The sequence below is a fragment of the Molothrus aeneus genome, chromosome 1, assembly GCF_037042795.1.
Source record: "Molothrus aeneus isolate 106 chromosome 1, BPBGC_Maene_1.0, whole genome shotgun sequence".
In the NCBI taxonomy this organism is placed as follows: domain Eukaryota; kingdom Metazoa; phylum Chordata; class Aves; order Passeriformes; family Icteridae; genus Molothrus; species Molothrus aeneus.
In genome coordinates this window covers 39,116,235-39,128,413 of record NC_089646.1, presented here as the reverse complement: position 1 = coordinate 39,128,413, position 12,179 = coordinate 39,116,235, and the positions used below count along the sequence as shown (strand labels likewise).

Below are 12,179 nucleotides of genomic sequence, written 5' to 3'. Positions count from 1 at the left end.
AAAATTTATCCAATTTCGGTACCTGGTACCAATGAGCTGACTTCGCAGGAGTACCTTACTGATAGCTCATCTCTTACACATATGTACTGCTCTGCAAAGAAGTAGAGCCAGAGGATGCTGAACTAGTTTTCTGAAGCTACCATTCCAGAAACACTACAAACAGCTAAGAAAAATATGGCTGCATAATTTTTAACAAAACAATATGGAACCTGATCCAATGCATTAATGGTCCATAATGCTATTGAACAAGACTACAAGAGAGACACTTTACTTGCAGTTGCTTGTCAGACAATTATTTTCTGCTACTGTAATACTTCATGTGCATACTTCCAAGGAAGACTCATGAACGCACAGGTTCATTAAGGGAATGAGAGAATCGATTGTAAAATGGAAAAGGCCGAGTGAGGGCATATTTCAAAGAGATGAATATGGTACACTCCATTATGTTGTAATCAGCCTCTCTCTTTCATCCTAAGAACTGTAATAGTCTATCCTAATTTTCAAGGAAAAAAAAAAATTCTCACTGCCTGCATCATACCTTCATCCCAAATACAGTGAGGAATTCAAATGTGCTGCAGGCAGTTTCCATTTACCATGGTCTTTGGAGCAGACGGTATTGATGTTGCTGACCATTTTTCTCCTTAATAAGAAAAACATTCAAATGCTACTAATATTGCTGCCTTGGCAAACCACATTTTATAGATGGGACTTGCCCTGTACATGACACATAGAACATCAATCAAGGTTGAATTTTATTTCAATTTATTATGGTTGCTGTCTAAATGAAAAAATGCTTATATCGTTAAAATGTCTTACAATATAAATGTGCAAATGATGTAATCACCCATTTTGTGAGAAAATTCTGATTTTGATTAAAAATATCTACAGTTGAACATCTAAATATTTAATAAATGTGGAACAAAAAAAACACAAGCGCATTAAGAAACCACAGTAATTGGTATCTGGTGTAACATCATGGTTTTATGCTTGATAGCTTTTATCTTTAGAAGATGAGTTTATAAGGTATTCTTTTAAAATGGTCAGAGCTGCCTTTTTCTTCAAATCATTGAGAATAAATTACTTCAATCTTGACTTCATTCAAGACCTCACATGTGTGTTTTTTTCAAGTTATCATTTATCACAGTTTGCTTGCTATAGCCAGCTGTCTCCAGACTGAACCTGGTGGCCTGCAAAAGCCCTGCAAGCCTTCCCAGATACACAGCTCCGGGCACCACACAATTACCAAGGGGCAGAATACAGCACCTTATAAGAAGAGAGACAGTACTCAATTCTGTAATTGACTGGAATTCACAAACCTGTCCCAGCTGCTGAGACAGAATTTAAGCTTGGCAGAGTCCTACTGGCACACACCACATGGGACATCCCCAGGAGCTGGCTGGAACGCTGGCTCTCCCAGCTGGTGCCTCCAGCATGGCACAAAGCAACACACCCAACATCATGTCCCTGCTGCAGAGAGCACTGCAGATCATCAGGTCAACCCAATGGCAGTGAAAATGCATTAAACTCTCATATTCTCTCTGTATCATCAGCATACAGTTATTATATAAGTACAGTACTCTCCCATTCATGAACAGCCAGCTCCTTCTGCTGTGTTTATTTGACAATACTCTTAAGCCCAGAGCCTAAATGCAATGCATCAAAGAATGATAAACTGTTACAGAAGTTCACAAGCACATTGAAGACCAGAAAGTAAATCCAAACAGTTTCTACCAGAAAATGAGAGTTAGCAGACTAGCAGGCAACTGATTCTCCCCTTCCACTCTCAGCCCACCTGGAGTACTGTGGGCAGCTCCAGGGCCCCCAGTAAAAGGAGGAGGATAAGAGGGCTGAAGCTCCTCTCCTGAAATGATAGGCTTAGACAGCTGAGGTGATGAGGCTCCACAGAGATCTTAGAGCACCTTCCAGTACATAAAGGTGGCCTACAAGATGGATGGAGAGGAACTTTTTACAGGGGCATGTGGTGACAGGACAAAGGGTGATGACTTTAAACTGAAAGAAAGCAGATTTAAATCAGAGGAAGAAATTCTTAACTGTGAGGGTGGTGAGGCACTGGAACAGGCTGCCCAGAGAGGCTGTGGATGCCACATCCTTGGCAGTGTTCAAGGCCAGGTTGGACAGGGCTTTGACCAGTGTGATCTAGTGGAAGGCATCTCTGCCCATGACAAGGGAGGTGGGACAAAATAATCTTCCAGGTCCCTTCTAATCCAAACCATTCTGTGATTCCATGTTTTCCTTACTGGGACAAAAACTATCTAAACCAGATATTGGATCCAACAAGTAAAAGACTGAACTGCAAAAAAGCAGTGGTTTAGCAGTATTGAAGATGTGGTGAGCAAATATAGTACAGCTACAAACTGCTGCCCTTTGTCATCCACAACTCCTAGCATCTTTCACAAGAGGAAAACTTCTTGAAGGTTTTTGCCTTGCACAGAATTTTATCATAGCCAAGAACTGAGGAGCAATTTCAACTTGGCCTTTAAAGAAGAAAAACAAAAAGGGATAAATAACTGTAAATGAAGGAAGTGTATGAGAGAGCTACATGACAGATGACTGGACTTTCATAACATTCCATATTGTAAAGTTTGCCAGAGTGTATTGAAAGAAGAGTCAGTATCCTGGTTAAATCACATCCTGCTGCAGCTGTCCAACTTTATAGCTAAAGTATTCATATTAACTCCATTAAACAATTACAGAAGGAAATACAAAATATTATTAAAAGTATGTTGGCTTTGTGCTATCTTTTTTTCAGATTTAATAAGAGATAAAATACTCTCAACTTTAAAGAGTGACTTTTTTTGTATGTATTCACACCCTGGAGGCCACAAAGCAGTTGTCCTATGGAAATCCTACAAAATCTAAACTTTACTATACATTTCTGACAGATATTTTAGACAAGAAAGGAAGGATATTTTAGCATTTATGGAGCTGGCCTGACATTTAGGGGATCTCAATTTAATTTCCTTGTCTGCCAGACTTCCTTCATAATCCCAGACAAAGTAAATCATTTTCCTTTCCCTAGTTTCTCATCTCCAAAATGGAGACGACCATTAAAGTACTTGAATCACCCAAGTTTTGAAAGACAAAAAGATATCCTTTTCTTCTCCATTTGTATTTTTTCCATGGTTAGAAATGTACCTGAAAGCTGAATCTTTCAAAGGCTCCAACTGTTTGCTGTTTTGTTCTCAAAATCAATAAAACACACTATTTATAAGTAAAACACTTTGTATGCTGCAGATCTTTGTCACTGGAGAGTCTTCCATTTTAAAATGCCTGCTCTGTGTTAAGAAAAGATATTGAAGAATGAGCACAGGGAAAGTTAATAAACAAAATGCATTCATGGCCCATTACTTCAAATAACTTTACTATATAAATAGTCCGCTCATCAAATAATGGCCTCAATGAACATTTAATTCTCAGACAATGCATTTGTAATGTACTGCAGGGATTAAAAGTTCTGCATGAATATCACTATCCTGGAAGTGCCACTACTCACAAGAGAAGTACTGACATATTTCCCACTTGATTAAAACCAGTTTCTAGTCTTTCCTCACCCTGCTTCTCTACTAGACCTCCTTGTCTTAGAAGGACCAAAAGAAAATATATTCTCTACATAGGAGCTCCCAGTCCTGATGAGGACCATCAGCCTTGCTTTTAAAATCCTAAGCACACTAGTGCAGCATTACTAGAGAGGAGAAAACGAAGCAGTCCCCATGATTTTGTTAAGAAAGCAAGTGATGAGAATTCCCTCATGTAAGTGCATGCTTGAATCCTTTTTACAACAAGGTGGAACAAAGTGAGTTTTTCACAGAATGTTCTCAGTTGGAAGGAGCTCACAAGGATCATCAAGTCCAACTCCTGACTCTGCACAGGACACACAAGTGTCCCCAAGTGTCACACCCTGGGCCTGAGAGCATTGTGCAAACACTTCTGGAACTCTGTCAGGTTGGTGCTGCGACCTGGGGAGCCTGTTCCAGTGCCCAACTACCCATTTGGTGAAAAACCTTTTTCTAATATCCAACCTAAACCTCCCCTGATACAACTTTAGGACATTCCCACAGGCCTGGTCACCACAGAGAAGAGATCAGGTCAAAATAACCTGGTACACATTAGCTCACAAAACAAAAAGTTAGCACTGCCACCACCAGGAACAATCATTACAAGACCAAGGCAACAATGGAAGAGCCTCAATTATGTGAGCACTGCGACAGCGACAATCACTACAAGAACTGCTGAGATGCCTGGATACTTGCTACTAGGTATATCTAAATGTGAACGACCTCCCTTCACTCAGCCATCTTGCTGCTAATGGTGAGAGTATCTTTGTAATATGTGGTTGCTTTTATCCTGCAACACAATGACTGAGCCTTGATGAGAAGAAAACCAAGTCAATGACTCGAGCACCAACAAAACACATTCTAACAATGACTGCCACATTCATGGTGTCATTTTAGGAACTGACTCCAGTACATTCAGATTTTTTTTGTTTGTTTCCTGTGGGTTTGACCTGAATCCTAATGAAATTAACTGCTAGAAGAAACCAAGCCAGTACAAGCTACCAGATTTCAAGGCATGACGCAAAACCTGCTGAAAAAGTCAACAGATGCTTCTACTAGAAGCCAAAAAGGAGGAAGGCCAGAAAGCTCCTGGAAATCTAAAATGGATCTCATTGCACTTTGATGGTGAAGTGACAGAATAAATAAATAAAAAATATTAAGAGTTAACTTACAACAGAAATCTAAATATAAAATTCTGCCAAGACCCATTATTCTCAAAATGTATTTTAAGTCATGTTAGGACTTCTGCCTGTGGGTTCATCTAAAGAACCCCAAAACAATTCAATGAAAATGAAATATTCAAAAAAATAAAACTGCTTCTCAGCCATTATTTTCCTCACAAGTTTTGTCTTACTTTAAATTTACTGCTAATACAGTACGTTAGCAGTTGTCCTTAATAAGCTCTGCATACATCCAAGAAAAGTGCACACACTGACAAAGATGCTTCTAGTTTTGCACAACACATGGCTTTTTTTATACGGTATGTTCTCTCTTGAAAACTACTCCCTCACAAAATGAAAATTCAGCAGAAACTCTAATAGCTTTCATATTTCAGTCTAATAGGTAGCATGGCATTGCACTGCCACCCACCTTTGCTACAATATTGCATAGCACATTTAACAGACATTTGCTTCCTTCGCTCAGTCCTTATGTGCAGCTTCTGCAGGACCTTAGTATTAACATTTAACAGAGTCTATGAGCATAAAGCACATTTATGAACACCTGCTAGAACATTTTATTTGCCTTAAGAGTTTTATTATAACTGTTAAATTTTCTTGCTATGCTTTATGGGCCAAATCCTGGTCCAGTCCTAGCCTCAACTCCCACTGACTCCAACAGCAAGGAGATGTGATTGTATGTGGGTTTCCATACCAATTCAATACAGCTTTAAAGAAAATGGGATCACTGGTAAGCACAATACTGGACAGAAAAAGCCAGCACTTAGCAGCTCTAAATATCCACTGAACACAGCCTTCAAATGCAATTAAATAAACAAATAAACCCCACATTCCCAAGTCTGTAATCTCCACGCTGCATTACAAAATCCAACCTACTGTGAGGCTAGAAGTACAAGGTATGCAGGTATCCCATCCACAAATGGCTTGGTGGGATGTACTACCAGCAACTACTCCCTCTCAGATCACTCACTGATGCTCCTGCCACCAAAATTTGTTTGCCTGTATGAAATCCATCAAAGGTCAGAATGCAGCCATGTCATGTTGGTCACCTCCTCTGACACATCCAGGCAGTCAGAGCCCTCTTCAACAACACCAGATCAGCTGGAACAAACCATGCAGAGCCAGAAGTTGCAGCTGATGAACAAGAGCCCAAGGAAGATGCCAGAAGTCTGGCTGTTCCAAAGATGTTCTCTACAACTGATCTTCTTCTTTACCATCTTACTGGAGATGTTCCTAACACCTCTCTGAGACTGAACGTGACTATAGAGAAGCAACACAGCTCCTCATAGCTTAGAGAAAAATAATAACAGAGGACTCAAGGAAATCCACATGGAACTCCTCTAAGAAAATTTAACCACATTTGAAATGACTTAAGAGTTTACTTTGCCCACTGCTATTAAAAGTCCAAAAATAGTAAGACAGCTAGCAAAGAATAGACAATATGGCAATGCCACATCTGTTTCACAAAAGCCTGACAGTAAATGCTTGATTCAAAGCATACTATTAAGCCCCCCAAAATTCAAGCAATTATAAAAATGAAATTATAGACACAATGATGAATGACGACAAACAAAATGTTAACAGATCTAGCACCATACAAAAAAAATATTGATTTTCTCTGATTACTACTTAGGTGATCAGAGTGTATGAGGTCCTAGTTGCCTGCTTGCTCTAGATTTTATTAATGCTTCAATATCAGACACCCAATTTGGAAATCAATGCTTACTTCATCATTTTTCTCTGAAGGATCCTATTATTCACAATTGATTTAACAGAAATGAAAGGCTTACCATTAACAAGACCCAGCTGCTGACACTTCTTAGATGAATTATTGAACTTCTAAGAGTGAATTAACTTAACCATCACCAAGACTTATTGTCTGATGTTTCTCATACCAAAGTCAGTGTATTTATAATTACAGAACCAAGTGGTAGAAAGTAACTCCTTTGCTGCCTCCTCCAACACCATACATACTAAGTAAAAATTAGGCTTTGTAAAGATAAAAATATGAGTTTTGCACCAAATTCAGTCAGTTGGAGCTTAGTCTCTAACTGCCTTTCGACACCCTGAATCTTCATTTATTTCTAAAACTCATAGGTCATTTCAAGGTTCAGAAAGAAGAAATCCAATTTATGGCAAGTTACATCTTCTGTCAATGAGATTACTAGAGTCAAAGCTCCCTAGGGCTGCTCATGCCCTGCCAGAAAGCCTACAAGAAGACTATTATTAATTCCCTTTAGGTACAAAATGAAGAACCACCTTATGAATTGAGATAAAAGTAACAAATATTATGCTACAGCAAGTAGAAGCAGTACTACGAGTCCATGGCAAAAGCAGTGGTAATGTACAAAGCAAGAGTTTAAAACCTGCCATCTCAGCCATGGGGCTATCTCTGCTCAGAACATAAATTCATCACGCCCATTTTCCAGTCTAAGAAGGACTATGCACCACCCAAGGTGAATTCAATTCCTCAAATAAGAGCTTTGGCTCTGCTGAATGAGAAGTTCAATACCAAAAAAAGAGCTGGAAGGTTTGGAAGGGCAGATGATCACACCAGCATCTGTTGTGATCCTACGCATGAATATGCAATCCTATGCAATTCCCAAGCAGCTACACCGCTAATAATGCTCTTCACAAGTCATCCTTGAGAAGTGGCAATAAAAACCCTGAGTGCCAGCACACTGCCCAACTGCACTGACCTACAAACACATTAGTGTCAAGAGCACAGATCTGGCTAGGCAATATGATATCCTTCAGCCACTGACAGTAGAACCACAGCTGCCTGGTGACACAGCCAGAACAACAGCTCAGCTGTCAAAACTAGTGAACATTTCAGGCCTTGGTAGACTTCTGGCTAATCTGTACTACCTGGCTGAATATGCCATCAAAATGCTAGTATGGCAACTGCTTTCCCCTTTAGCATTCATCACACTTGCAGAGGTCAGCTTGATTATACTTACCTCTGCAACTGCTCTGAAGACTTCAGCACAAGACCAAATTCAGACTCCAGATGCAACGCATCCAGGAAGCCTTCTGGATTAATAACACAATTTTTTGCTTCCTTTTTATTCCACAGAATGGTGAGATAACAGACCTGCTTATCCTTTTCACACAAGCTGAAAGTCAACAACTGTCCAAAATCACTAGAGCCTCTTCTCAAACCTCTCAACGGATTTGAGTGCTTTCACACTGCTAGAGGCAAAACACCTGGGCCTTTTTTACCAGGGTTACTATGTGAGGAAGATAGTCTTGGAGCAAACCAATCAGTTTTTGAATACTGTATTTCCCTCCCAGCCCCTGTTTTAACCCCTATCTTACTGAAACTAACCTTAAAATTCTGCTTCGGACATCAGACAAACACTTTAAAAATTAAGAAAAATGGGAAGGAAAGAAGCTTGACAGAGTCTCCAAGATCATAGGAGATCATTTCCTATATTAGGAAAACAGGCCAAAATCATAAATTATGATTATTTTTTAAATATTTAGGTATTGAAAAATTTTAATCTGCCTCTTCTCTACAGAATAACACTTTTGAAATGGAGGGTGGCTGGCCATAAGTGAAACCTGCTTAAATTTGATATCTGCATAAAACATATCTCAGCAAGTAGGTTGTCTTTTTTTAAAAAAGACACGGACCTTGGCAGATTTCCTGCTTTTCTTACACTCATTTCTTCCAGTACTTCCCACATTGTGAAATAACTCTTAATGCTATAAAGACAGTGCAGACTGCAAAAATTGGTCCTAGTGGTTCCAATGGGAGTGACGTGTCCAGAATTTGGCATTCAACAAAGTTTCCATTTCTACATAGGTTTCATTTATTTTTCAGTTTAAAAATAACACCATATTTTGGCATGTAACTAGAGCTGCTCCTGCAACTCAGAAGAAATAACACTGCTGGCAAGCCTCAAATCTGTTCCAAGACAAAAAACTGTGTTGGCAGAACTTTTCTAAAAGTTCTTTTTGACTAGAGGCAGAATTCAACACCAGCATAAATGGAGAAACTTCAGTGAAAACAGTTATGTTACACATTAAGTTTATATAATGCAAATATATTTAGCTGACATGGAATTTAAATTCTTTTGAGCCAATTCTGTTTATCTTTTACACGTACATAATAACTTAGCACCAAATTCTATAATCATTCTTCTGTGAATACTCTTTTCCCTCCTACATAAATGGTACTGTGCTATTTACAAAGTACCACAACCATGCCACACATTTTTTTAACCTAAGAGTTATCCAATTAGGATGTGGTGAAATTAAAGCTGCAAGATCTATATTCCTGCATCAATTACAGGCACAGAAGAAAATAACATAAATCTGACATTTCACAACTTCTGAGGGTTTGATTTTGCAACCTACTTTCTAAAATACCTTTTTTGCACGTCATACCCAAGGATTTTTTTAGAGCATGAATACAGTTAACCAATGGGCAGTGGTGTTTCATCAACACAGATCACAGCAAGATTTGACTCCCAACTCCACTATAGCACAGACAACAATGAAACCATTCAAGTACCTAGACAAAGATGCCCAAGCCCCTTGGATATTCAGGATATAGCTGGTTAATGGACAGGACAAAGTACTTACAAGGAAACCTGGACTATTTTGGATTAACTGTTGAGAAAAACTGAATTGAGTTCTTCTTGCCAGAGAGAGGGAGAAAGTTACATGACAGTGGTATCAGGCTGCTTCAATTCTCTTGAAGAAAAACCAATACAAAGCTTAAACATATAGATATTTCTAAAGCCAAGTTCTAAGCACAGCTTACTCACTCTACCCTAAATACAGTTGACTTAACTCTAAATACAGCTGTGTGAGTATTGCATTGAACATCTTCGGTGTTTTGCCTTTTTCTCAAACTACGCTTTTTTTACATTTTGCTATACTGTTACCGAAAAAAAATTATAAAGAAATGTAGACTGAATTTATTTACCTTCAGATTCTTAAGCATTTGTATCCAATGCACCACAATTCATGAACTGCTTCACATAATTCAACTAAGCACAACTAAAACACCTTTAAAGGTCCCCTCCAACCCAAACTACCCTATGATTTGCAACACTAGATTGTACAAGTCAGTCTGCCTACATGTAAGGTATCTTTTCAATAAAATATACCACTTTAGATGTCCATTGACTTAAAACTATTCAACAAATAAAAAGAAAGGTAAGAGGTGATACTTATGTTCAGACCAGAAATTAATGCAGTTAATATGACCACCAATATAATTAATACAATGACAAGATAAGTACAGTTAGAACTCCAAATAAACTTAATATGCTTTATATGTAAGTAAAAACTAAATAGAATATGAACTAAACTTGAGGTCTGGAATTCCAACCAGTGGTCTCATTGAGAATAAATTACACAAAATTTTCAGTGTAGTGTGCCTAAGAATTGATGTCACAAAAATCATCAGACCTTCAGAAATTTAAGGCAAATTTGCCACCAAGGAAAACACATTAATCATCTTTTTATTTCCACTGTAGAAATGTACTACAGGTGTTTCAGAAAGACTTTGATTTTCAAAAATAAGTGGTCTGTTTCTTTCCATACATTACCAAGTCTAACAGAGGCACATTTTTATTTAGGCTAAATCATGCCTTATGGGATACACTTAGGAGGAGGAAAAGAGGACATACAACTGGCATTTGAGACATATTGCCAGTGCAAAGCTGCCAAAAGCACACAGCAGGGAGCATGTTTTGGCTATCCATGAGCAGAATAAGCATGCACTCCTTAACCACTGCCAGCTGGCATTTGTTTCCAAATACAGAATGCTCACTAGGCAGTTTGGAGACTGGACATACTCCTAACCTTAACTATGCTCCCATAAAAGCATGATGCTGAGATACCTCATTAACCATGCCTCTCTCTTAGCCGACTGCCAAATGAGAGAGACTGAATGACAAACAAAAAGGATACATTTCTCCCTATGCACAAAAAAGCACTTAAAGTATATCCTAACATACTCAAGTGCTTACAGCAGAAGAAAGATTTTAAGAGTGTTGGAAGAAAATTCTGCCAGAGTCTCAAAAAGCAGAAACACTGCCACGCTCCATTGTACATAGATAGAAAAAGTGAAATCCAGAGACACAGAGTACCAAGAAAACACAGCAATGTATAGAAAGAGTGGCTGGCACTGTGATTATAAACTGCACTATCATGTTTAATACAACCTCTAGCACTCCTCACAACAGACGCTCCCTGCTTTATGTGCTGGGGCAGATTTGTGGGTAGAAGATTAATGTCCCCCTCCATCTGTTAATGACTATATAGGTCCCCTGGGCTTTGCACCAAGGGTACTTTGCCCTTAGGATGGAACAAGAAATGGGAATCTGTGTTTGTTACAATATGCACTTACTATTTCCAGCAACACTAGCAATTGCTAGATGCGTATATTATTTCAACTTTATCTACCAAAACCATATTTTATCATGGTAGTTCAACTGTGGTTCCAAGTAGATTTTCAAAGAGATCAGTTAAAAGGAGAACAAACCAACGGGGAAGGGGGGGGGGGCATTTTTCACTTTCAAAGCGCTTTTCTGACACACAGAGCCTGCATCAGTATTTGCCCTGTAAGTGCTCTATTCATTTAACTTTGCTCTAGAGTTTCAAAGTGACTCCACATTTTGGATTTCCCTTTCTCTGTCACTGATATCCTGCTGTCACCGACCAAGCAACTCACAAGGAAGAAATGTACCAGACTGCCATGCAAAGGAGCAGGCACTAATTAAAGTCTTCATTTCCTTCAGGGGGTTCTGTGAGTGGATTTTAACTTACCCCTGATAACTGTACCTTTCCTCCTGAGACCTGGAGGCAAATCAGAAGGAGCTTGACACCAGCACAGTCTTCATGGACCTAAGCCACTTTGATATCCTGGAAGAATATAGGGAAAGAACCATTACCAAATGAAGTTCTGAAGGAATGAGGCAAACATAGCCACCACCAGAACCATGATACTCAGAGCAAAATCAAAGATCTTAAAAGTATCTCCAATATCCACAAATGAGAAATCAAAATCAGAACGTTGCTTCACTAAAGTCTCCAAATGTGGTGTTTCAGGTATGTTTCATGCTTCCTTTCTTCCTTTTCCCACCCATGTCAATTGCAACACTGACCTCAATTCCATCTCAAGGAAGAAATAGTTGTCCCTGCCAAAATTTCCTGTGAGCACCAAAGGGAATTACAGGGGCAGCCAACCACGTTTACATTATCACCAAGCATATTTAATCAACTTCTCCCTGTTTACTCAGCTCAACTTTGGAAAAGCTGGAACACCTTTGCAGCTGAACCATCCACACAAGAATGTTCTACCCTCTTTTTAAAAAAGGGAAAGGCAATTTCAGCACATGACCTCACCAATCCTTTTGATCCAACTGGGCAATGTCTCTCAAACCATTCCTGCCCAACAAGAAAAGCA

At 39.0% G+C, this 12,179-nt stretch overlaps 1 protein-coding gene across 3 annotated transcripts in view; it reads right to left on the bottom strand.

Moving 5' to 3' along the window:
* RARB (retinoic acid receptor beta) overlaps window positions 1-11,637 on the bottom strand; it is a 312,141-nt gene extending 300,504 nt beyond the window's left edge. For all 3 annotated transcript variants that reach the window (XM_066555407.1, XM_066555425.1, XM_066555416.1), the window contains exon 1: window positions 11,540-11,637. The gene's annotated coding sequence lies outside the window, so the exon portion shown is untranslated. The remainder of the gene's footprint in view (window positions 1-11,539) is intronic.
* Window positions 11,638-12,179: the final 542 nt, after the last annotated feature.